This window comes from Herpailurus yagouaroundi, unplaced genomic scaffold (assembly GCF_014898765.1).
Source record: "Herpailurus yagouaroundi ecotype Mexico unplaced genomic scaffold, PumYag 215, whole genome shotgun sequence".
NCBI lineage: Eukaryota > Metazoa > Chordata > Mammalia > Carnivora > Felidae > Herpailurus > Herpailurus yagouaroundi.
In genome coordinates this window covers 5,707,642-5,718,210 of record NW_024412446.1, presented here as the reverse complement: position 1 = coordinate 5,718,210, position 10,569 = coordinate 5,707,642, and the positions used below count along the sequence as shown (strand labels likewise).

Sequence of the window (10,569 nt, the reverse complement as noted above, 5' to 3'; positions counted from 1 at the left end):
TTTTTTTTTTTTTTTTTTTTTTTTTTTTTTTTTTTTTTTTAGAGAGAGAGTGAGTAGGGGAGGAACAGAGAGAGAAAGAAGAAGACAGAATGAGAATCTCAAGCAGGCTCCACATCCAGTGTGGATGGAGCCTGACACAGGGCTCGATCTCACTATCCTGGGATCTTGACCTGAGTCGAAATCAAGAGTTAGGCACTTCACTTAGGACATTTTTGACTGAGCCACACAGGTGCCCCAAAGATTCTTAACAAATGTTAGCTCATATTATGATCCCATCAAAGTTAACTTTATCTTCTCTTGTTCTATATTGCCCTTCTAAATGTGGAAAATGAGTCAACAATCCCATGCCTGGGTGCCCCAATTCATTAAATGACGAAGTTAGCAGTATTTGTTGACTGCCTGGTACATTCCAGTGCTGGGCAGTAGAAGTCTGGTGATTAACAAGAATGACCCATAAAGCTGCTCCCATATAGTCCCAGCCACTACACGTAGTGTATGATAGGGGCACCTCGGTGGCTCTGTCAGTTAAGCATCTGACTTCAGCTCAGGTCATGATCTCACGGTTCGTGAGTTCAAGCACTGCATTGGGCAGTCTGCTGTCAGCACAGAGCCCGCTTCGGATCCTCGGTCCCCCTCCCTCTTCTCCTCCCCCGCGCTCTCTCAACAATAAATAAATATTTGAAAATAAATAACTAGGGGTGACTGGGTAGCTCAGTCGGTTAAGCCTCTGACTTTGGCTCAGGCCATGATCTCACGGTTCATGAGTTCAAGCCCTGTGTTGGGCTCGGTGCTCTGTGTCTCCCTCTCTTGCTCTGCCCCTCCCCCACTCCCTCCCTCCCTCCCTCCCTCTCTCTCTCTCTGAATAAACATTAAAAAACCTTTTTAGGGGCGCCTGGGTGGCTCAGTCGGTTAAGCGTCCGACTTCGGCTCAGGTCATGATCTCGCGGTCCGTGAGTTCGAGCCCCACATCAGGCTCTGTGCTGACCGCTCAGAGCCTGGAGCCTGTTTCAGATTCTGTGTGAACCCTCCCCCGTTCATGCTCTGTCTCTCTCTGTCTCAAAAATAAATAAACATTAAAAAAATAAAATAAAATAAAATAAATAAAAAACCTTTTTAAAAAATAAATGATATAAGTAAGTAAATAAATAAATACAGTGTATGATAGGTGACTGTGGAGATGAACAGCAGTGCTGTGGGGACACAGAGCAGGAGCAGCTCACCCTGACCTAGACGGTTAGACAAGTTTCCTCTGAGGAAGTGCTTACAGGGGCCCAAGGCTGGGGAGTAGGGGTGGGGTGGGAGAGGGCTGCAGGAAAAGGAAGCAGCCAGTGCAGGAGCACGGAGAGAGAGAGAGGAGTGTGGCCCTGAGGAGGCCGGGAGGATGGAGGGGGAGGCCCTCTGAAGCCATGCTGAAGACTTTGGACACAAGCTTAGAGCAGAGCGTGACACATGCTCAGACTGGCACCGTTGGCCGCTCTCCATGGCCGAAGCGTGAAGGATGGTGCTACCCATCCAGCGTTTGCATCCCCACCCCCAAATTCATGTGGTGAAATCCTAACCCCCGGAGGTGATGGTATCAGGAGGCGGGACCTTACGGAGGTGATTTGGTCCAGGGCTGTGGGATCAGCGCCCTTAGAGAAGAGACCCCAGACAGCCTTTGCCTCTTTCACCACTGAGGACTCAGTGAGAATACAGTCCTCTGTGAACCGGGACGAAGGCCTCACCAGACGCAGAATCCGCCAGCGCCCCCAGAAGTGTGAGAAGTACATTTCAGTTTAGAAGCTACCCAGTCCATCGTATTTCGTCAGAGCAGCTGGAGCGAACCGAGACAGATGGGGGGGCGGGGGGACAGGACACCAGACACGGGGCAGTGGTCCCCAGGGAGATGCCGGGGGCCTGAGCCCAAAGGAGAGGCAAAGGGATGGAGAGAAGTGGGCTGGATCCAGGGGTGTTTCAGAGAGCAAATAGTGATGAGGACGACGTTGGGAAAGAGGGAAAGGGAGAGATCACAGGGCAGCTGGGAGGACGATGTGGCTATTCCCTGGAAAGGTCTGGACAGGGAAAGGCAAGATGGGCAGTCACATCCTCCTCCTCCTCCTCCCACCACTTAAGGAAAGCTCAGCTCAGGCCATGTTGTTCCCGGGCTTTCGGGGCAGGCAGAACAGCTGTGACCCCAGCTGGATGTCCGAGGGCAGCGCTGAAGTTGGGAGGAGGGAGGAGGAGACTGACAGCAGCTGTCCCCCACGCAAGAACAGGAGGACAGAGGCACAGAGACACAGCGAGAGAGAAGGAGAGACACTGGGGGAAGTGGACTTTTAAAAGTGTTGCTGCAGGGGTGCCTGGGTGGCTCAGTCCGTTAAGCTTCCGACTCTTGGTGTCGGCTCAGGTCACAATCTCACGGTTCGTGAGATTGAGCCCCACGTCGGGCTCTGTGCTGACAGTGCGGAGCCTGCTTGGGATTCTCTCTCTCCCTCTCTCTGCCCCTCCCCTGCTCTCTCTCTCCCTCTCAAAATAAACAAATAAACATTAAAAAAAAAAAAAAAAGCGTTGCTGGGTTATCATTTATTCTCCGTGCTGGTTTCCTAGGGCTATACCAAATCACCACAGACTTAATGGCTTAAGACGATCAAAATTCATTCGCTCACAGTTCCGGAGGCCAGGAAGTCTGAAATCAGGATGTTGTCTCCACATGGCCTTCTCTTCTCCCTCTCCTCTGTGTATCTCTTATAAGGACACTTGTCATTGGATTTAGGGCCCACCTGGATAATCCAAAATGATCTGCTCTTTAGATGCTTAAAATTACAACTGCAAAGACCCTTTCTCCAAATCAGGTCACATTCATGGGTTCTGGGGCTTAGGAGGTGGACATATTTTTTGAGGGGGCCGGGGCGGGGGGTACCATGTAATCGACACATTCCCTTTTAGCATTTTCTTAAGCGATGACAGTGAAAATTTCAATCACTTAAGAAAAAATTTTTTAATGTTTATTTTTGAGAGAGAGAGAGAGAGAGAGAGAGAGAGAGCTCGAGTGGGGGAGGGGCAGGGAGAGGGAGGGAGACACAGAATTGGAAGCAGGCTCCAGGCTCTGAGCCGTCAGCACAGAGCCCAACTTGGGGCTTGAACCCATGAGCTGTGAGAGCATGACCTGAGCTGAAGTTGGACGCTTAACCAAACTGAGCCACCTTGTAATTATTTTCACTCACTTTGTAATTATTTTCGTTATAACAGCTTTATTGGGATATAATTCACATGCCATAAAATTCAACACATTCAAGTATGCAATTCAGCGGTTTTTAGTATATTCACAGAGTTATGCGGATGTCGCCACACTTTTAGAACATTTTTATCATCCCCCAAATGGTTTTTACTACCCATTAGCTGTCACTGTCAATCCTGCCATCTCCCACAGCCCTAGGTAACCACTGTTCTATTTTCTGTCTCTGGAAGTTAGCCAATTCTGGACGTTTCATATAAATGGAAGCACATGTGTTCTTTTGTGACTGGTTTCGTTCACTTAAGTATAACGTTTGCAAGGTGCATCCATGTGATGGCATGTTTCAGTATTTCATTCAGTATTTCATAAGGACAAATGATATTCCACTGTATGGATATACCATATTTTGCAGTTGATGGACATTTGAGTTGTTTCTACCTTTCGGCTATAATGAATAATGCTGTTATGAATGGCCATGTACAGTATCTGGATGGCCCTATGGTTTCATTTCTCTTGAGTGTATATACCTAGAAATGGAATTGCTGGATCAAACGGTAACCTTGTGTTTCACTTTTTGAAGAACACCCACTTTGTTTCCCAAAGTGGCTGCACCATTTAACGTTCCCACTAGAAGTAGACGAGGGCTCCAATTTCTTCATATCCTTACCAACACTTATTATCTGTCTTTTCCATTACAGCCATCCTGGTGGGTGTGAAGGAATACCTCATTGTGGTTTTGATTTGCATTCCCCTGATGGCTAATGGTCTCCAACATCTTTTCATGTGCTTCTTGGCCGTTTGTATAGCTCCTTGGAGACATGTCTATTTAGATCCTACTTCCCATTTTTTTTTTTAATTTTTTTTTCAACGGTTTTTTTTTATTTATTTTTGGGACAGAGAGAGACAGAGCATGAACGGGGGAGGGGCAGAGAGAGAGGGAGACACAGAATCGGAAACAGGCTCCAGGCTCCGAGCATCAGCCCAGAGCCTGACGCGGGGCTCGAACTCACGGACCGCGAGATCGTGACCTGGCTGAAGTCGGACGCTTAACCGACTGCGCCACCCAGGCGCCCCTACTTCCCATTTTTAACTGAGTTATTTGTCTTTTTATTATTGAGTTCCAAGAGTTCTTTACGTATTCTAGGTACAAGCCTGTTAACTGATAAATGATTTGCAGATGTTTTCTCCCATCTGTGGGTCATTTTTTTTTCTCTCATGATAGTGTCCTTTGAAAAACAAAAGTTTTTGATCGTGATGATGTCCAGGTTATCTACTGTTTCGTTTGATTGTGCTTTCATAGTCACATCTGACCAATGACAAGTCCAAGGTCATGAATCTTTACCCCCGATTTCTTCTAAGAGTTTTACAATTTTAGCTCTTATATCTATTTTATAAATGTATATTTATTTATTTATGTTTTTGAGAGAAATAGAGAGGGAGCACAAGCGAGGTAGGGACAGAGAGACAGAAACACAGAATCCGAAGCAGGCTCCAGGCCCTGAGCTGTCAGCACAGAGCCCAACGCAGGGCATGAACCCACGAACTGTGAAGTCATCACCTGAGCCAAAGTCAGATGCTTAACCGACTGAGCCACCCAGGTGCCCCTCTAATTTTTTTAAGTAAGCTTTATGCAAATGTGGGGCTTAAACTTGTGACCCCGAGATCAAGAGTCGCATGCTCTACCGACTGAGCCAGCAAGGCGCTGTTTGATTATTTTTGATCCCTACGCAATGTTTTGAGAGTGGTAACGCCTGGAAAAGGTCCACAGGTGGCAGCTGAGGAAGCTGTGGTCGTGAGAAGGTCTGTGTGGCCTTTGAAGAAGACCTTCCCCATGCCTTTCCTCCCCCTTCCCATTACTGGTGGTCCACACTCAATGGGATGCTGTCATCCGAGGGTGGGGTGCTCCTCATGGAAGGGAGTCCTCCAACCCAGCTGAGAGGCCCGTTACAGATCTGCAGGGGTGGACACAAGCTATAGATCAAAACTGCAGGGAGAGAGTCAAGGACCAGAGAAGCCGGTTCTCCGGAATCCTCCCCAAACTGAGGGAGCTGGAGCAGACCGCCAGTGAGACGGAACGTGGTCAAAACAAAAGAATCCGCCCACCAGATTTATCTAGATGTGGGAAGACAGATAATGCCAAGCATCGGTGAGAATGTGAAGCAACTAGAACTCTCATACCCCGCTGGTGGGGGTGGAAACTGCCACAGCCACTTTGGAAGGTGGCAAGTCGCTGCTAAAATAGAGTACACGCCTCGCCTACGACTCAGCTTTTCCCAGACAGAGGTGTGCACACGCTCTCCACGACGTGGACAAGGAATGCTCGCAAAAGCACTAGCCTCAAAGAGCCAAACCTGGAAACAACCCCAAAGTCCACCAACAGCATAATAAATGAATGAATAAACAAATAAATAAACTGTGGCACGTTATATCATGAAATTTTATACAGCAGTGAGGATGCATAAGCCACAACATGAATAAATCTCGGGAATGCAGCATTAAGGAAAAGAAGTCAGGTTCAAAGGGCATGTATTATATTATCATATTTATATAAATTAAAAGGCAGGACATTTTTTTGTTTTTTTTTTTTAATTTTTTTTTTTCAACGTTTATTTATTTTTGGGACAGAGAGAGACAGCATGAACGGGCGAGGGGCAGAGAGAGAGGGAGACACAGAATTGGAAACAGGCTCCAGGCTCTGAGCCATCAGCCCAGAGCCCGACGCGGGGCTCGAACTCACGGACCGCGAGATCGTGACCTGGCTGAAGTCGGACGCTTAACCGACTGCGCCACCCAGGCGCCCCGACATTTTTTAAAAAAAATTCTTAATGTTCATTTTTGAGAGAGAGAGAGACAAAGAGACAGAGAGACAGAGCATGAGCAGGAGAGGGGCAGAGAGAGAGGGAGACACAGAATCCAAAGCAGGCTCCAGGCTGTCAGCACAGAGCCTGACGTGGGGCTTGAACTCACGAACGGTGAGATCATGGCCTGAGCCGAAGTCGGGTGCTTCACTGACTGAGCCACCCAGGTGCCCCAAAGGCAGGAAAATTTTTTTTTAAAAGAAAGCAGGAAAACTAATGGTGATAAGAACCAGAATAATGGTCACCCTTGGGGAGAGCAGTGACTAGAAGGGGGGCTATTTACATTTTCTTTTTTTTTTTAAGTTTATTTTTTTATTTGAGAGACAGAGCAGAGGAGGGGAAGTGACAGGGGGAGAGAGAGGATCCCAAGCAGGCTCTGCACTGTCAGCACAGAGTCCCGATGTGGGACTCAATCCCATAACCGTGAGATGATGACCTGAGCCAAAATCAAGAGCCGGACGCGTAACGGACTGAGCCACCCAGGCAACCCCTGCATTTTCTTTCTTTATCTGGGTGCTCCTTGTAAGTCTTGGATGTGTTCACTTTGAAAATTCACCCAAATGTACACTGATTATTAGTCTTTTTTTTGGCATATTTGTTAAATCATAAAATTTACAGAAAAAAAAAAACAGAAGAAGCAGAAGCTGGGTGTGACACAGTGGTCAGGGGTGGGGTGGGATGATTGTCATGTACGGCTGGCCCAGGGTCACGGTTCCTCTTTGATCGTTGTTGTTGGGGTTCTTTTGTTTTTAATTTTTATAAGTTTTTTTTTTAAGTAGGCTCGACACACAACATGGGGCTCAAACTCACGAGGCTGAGATCAAGAGTTGTATGCTGTACTGACTGAGCCAGCCAGGTGTCCCCCGAGGTTCCTCTTACGTGTGGTTGACACACTCTCAGCAGATGGGGGCAGGTGCTCACAAGCGGCAGAGCCCTGGCACGCGGATGTGCGGAAGGTGGAGAGCAAATTAGTTAATGAATCTCTTCCTTCCTTCCTTCCTCCACTCCCTTCCTTCCTTCTTCCTTCCTTCCTCCCTTCCTTCCTTCCTTCCTTCCTTCCTTCCTTCCTTCCTTCCTTCCTTCCTCCACTCCCTTCCTTCCTTCTTCCTTCCTTCCTTCCTTCCTTCCTTCTTTCCTTCCTTCCTTCCTTCCCTTATTACAGTTTTAGGACCCATTTATTGAATATTATTGAAAATTCACATCAGCCAAGCACGAAGTACACAAAGCTAAGTAATTTACAATCCCTGTCCTCTAGGAGCTCATGGTCCAGTGGGTGAGAGCAGATCTAAAAAGAAATGAGTGTAGGGTGCCTGGGTGACTCAGTCTGTTAAGTGTCCGACTTTGGCTCAGGTCTTCATCTCAGGATTTGTAAGTTCAAGCCCCTTTCAGGTTCTCTGTGGCCAGTGCACAGCCCACTTTGGATCCTCTGTCTCCTCTCTGCCCCTCCCCACTAACACTCACTGTTTCTCTCTCTTTCTCAAAAACAAATAAACATTTAAAAAAATAAATAAAGGTAAAAAGAAGTCAGTGCAATCTAGAGGGAAAGAGGCCCTGAGAGGAATCCATACCGACAGTATGGCCAGATTAGGCTGGTTGGGGATCAGGACAGGAATGGGCGACAGTCAGGGAAATATCCTCAAAGGAGGTGACACAGGACCAAGGACCTTAAGCAGGTGCCAGTGTGGCAGGCTGCAGAAGGATGTCTTGGTAGACAGAACAGCCAGCTTGGCTCCCCTCCTGTTGGAACTGGATAGGATCAGGAGGTGGGAATGAAAACTAGGGGAGGGGGGCAGGTCAAGAAGCAAGGAGGAGGGGCCTGGAGGTGACTCCACAGTGTTGGAGGATACAGACGACTGTGCTCTTGACTGCTGGCTAGAGAGGAATCCAAAACGATCCCAGTAGCAAGAGGCTGAGATGATTTTCGGAGTTGTGGAGTCTCACCTGTGAAGTGCACCGATGGCCTTCTCCTCGGGGGTCCAGGCCAGCAGAGCAAATGTGCAAATCCGGCTAGGTGTGAGGCAGTACGGAGTGGTGGGGTCTGTGGACCTTGACTCTCCTCAACCGCTCACAGCTGTTCAGATTTTGTTCTTTTCTTTTTTTGCCTTTGATGTTTATTTGTTTTTACGAGAGAGAGAGACAAATGCAACTGGGGGAGGGGCAGAGAGAGAGGGAGACACAGAATCCGAAGCAGGCTCCAGGCTCTGAGCTGTCAGCACATTTCCTGACGCAGGGCTTGAACTCACGTACCTCGAGATCACGACCTGAGCCGAAGTCAGATGCTCAACTGACTGAGCCACCCAGGCGCTCCGGGATTTTGTTGTTTTCGACATGTGGTGCAGGCCCCACAGAACAATCTGGTCGCTAAGTCCCATCCAGCACTCGGCTGCCTGTTTGCAGCCTCTGGACAAACTTATCTCCAAGGCATTTCCGGTTACAACGAGTGATTTCTGTAATCGAGGGTGTAATCAAGGGTGAGTGATGAGGGCATTGCTGAACATCTGTGGTCACACAAGGTGAAGTGTCCTCCGAGTTTCTTCCTTTCCTGACAGCATCTCTCAGTGCACAGGGCTACCCTGGGAGCCCTTCGCAGCTTTCCATGTCTGTCAGGGGCAGAACTCGGAGAGGTCGGTTTTTCACTGTGGAAAAATACTGGCAACCCTAACAGGTCTGGATCCAGGTTCTGGAAAATCCCACGGCCAAGGGCCTTGGATGCACAGATGTCCTGTGACCAGGGCAGGAAGACTTTTGGAGTCTGCAGGACGAGGCGCCTTCTTCTCTGGGAAGTCCTACTATGTGCCAAGTAATGGGCTGGTCCCTAAGCTCATGGCAGCCGCATAATGGTACCTTAGGATATTTATTACCTAATAAATAGGTAAGGATTAACCCTCTTTCAGAGGGATGCTGTGTTTTAGAGAAGTTAAGTGACTTGCCCAAGGCCTCACCATGGCAAGCAACAGAGCCACTGAAGCTAGAACTCCAAGCCACTGGAGAATGGTCTATGACAACCATACCCTTGAGGATGAGCCCGTGTCTGGTCCTAGATTCAGAGAGGGGAGGTGACCCCTTTCAGGCCACATAGCTAGCGGGTAGTATATTAGTTGTTATTCACCCTCCATTTATTTATTTATGTATAACATTTTATTTATTTATCTTGAGAGAGAGAGAGTACAAGCAGAGGAGGGGCAGAGAGAGAGGGAGAGAGAGAGAATCCAAGCAGACTCCGTGCTGTCAGCGCTGAGCCCCACTCAGGGCTCAATCCCATGAACCATGTGATCATGACCTGAGCTAAAATCGAGAGTTGGACGCTTGCCCGGCTGAACCCCCCAGGTGCTCCCACCCTCCATTTATTTATTCTTTCAAAAATTGTCCTTGAGGATCTGCTCTTTATTCAGGTACTTTCTGAGCACCTGCCAGCCACTGCTCTAGGCTCTGTGGACACAGCAGTGGACAAAACAGACAACGATCCCAGGCCTCACTCGGTTCATGTTCCAAAGGGGGAAAGAGGTGGTGAACAGATAAACAACTAAGCTAGGGAATCGATGGGGAAATGGGAAGTCCTGCGGGAGAAAAGAAATGGGGGAAGACAGATGGGGTGTGTAGGGGGGTGAGGCAAGACCCCACCGACAAGGCGACGTTTGAGATAAAACCAGAGGAAGTGAGGAAGGGAGCCCTGGCCGTTTCTGAGGAAGTGTACTAGATGAAGGGAACAGCGGAGGCACTAAGGTGGCATGGGTCTGACGTGTGGCGGAGGCCAGTGTGGCGGGAGCAGGAGGGTGAGGGGGAGAGGGGACAGGTGAGGTCGGTGAGGGCACGAAGGTGGGGGATCTGGGGGCCAGATGATGCCAGGGCCTTGCAGGCCACTGTGCAGACTGGCTTTTACTCTGAGTCAGTGGGAGCCATTGCGGGGTTCTGAGCAGAGGAGTGATATGACCTTACCTGCTTCTCCTAGGATCACTCTGGTTGCCGGGTGGGGAGACAGACTTCACGGGGCAGGAGCCAGGCCACCGGTCGGGAGGCAATCACAGTGACCCAGGCAGGAGAGAATGGGGCACAGGCCAGGGGGCAACGGCAGAGGTGGTGAGAAGTAGGCAGACCCCAGATCTGCTTGAAAGTAGATCTGGTGTTTTCGATACAGCAAATGAGGCAAGGGGAAGAGGAATGATAATATCAGAGTTTTGGACTGAGTTACTGGAAGGATGGGGTTGCCACTTCTGCCATGAGAAAAAGCATGCGAGGAGAAGGTTTGGGGAGATTCAGAAGTTCGGCGTTGGGCATGGTAGTTGGGGATGCCTCTTGGGTTTCCAAGTGGGGATCCTGAGGCAGTACACTGCAGGGAGTATGGGGAGAAGTCAGGACATGGGAGCCTGTCCGTGAACTTAAAGAGCTCTCTGGCTGGCTGGGAAGGGATCACTGACACTGGATAACCTGTGCGAGTCCTTGGCACTTAGGCCCTATCCGTTAAGTGGCGGTGATTATTATGATGTGGCCTTGTGGCTC

General features: G+C 49.0%; 1 long non-coding RNA gene across 1 annotated transcript in view; it reads right to left on the bottom strand.

The window, feature by feature from the left end:
* LOC121017173 (uncharacterized) overlaps positions 1-10,122 on the bottom strand; it is a 19,280-nt gene extending 9,158 nt beyond the window's left edge. The window contains exons 1-2 of the long non-coding RNA XR_005784653.1: positions 10,009-10,122; positions 6,883-7,006 (exon numbers count right to left, since the gene is read on the bottom strand). This is a non-coding gene — a long non-coding RNA (uncharacterized LOC121017173). The remainder of the gene's footprint in view (positions 1-6,882; positions 7,007-10,008) is intronic.
* Between the last annotated feature and the right edge of the window lie 447 nt (positions 10,123-10,569).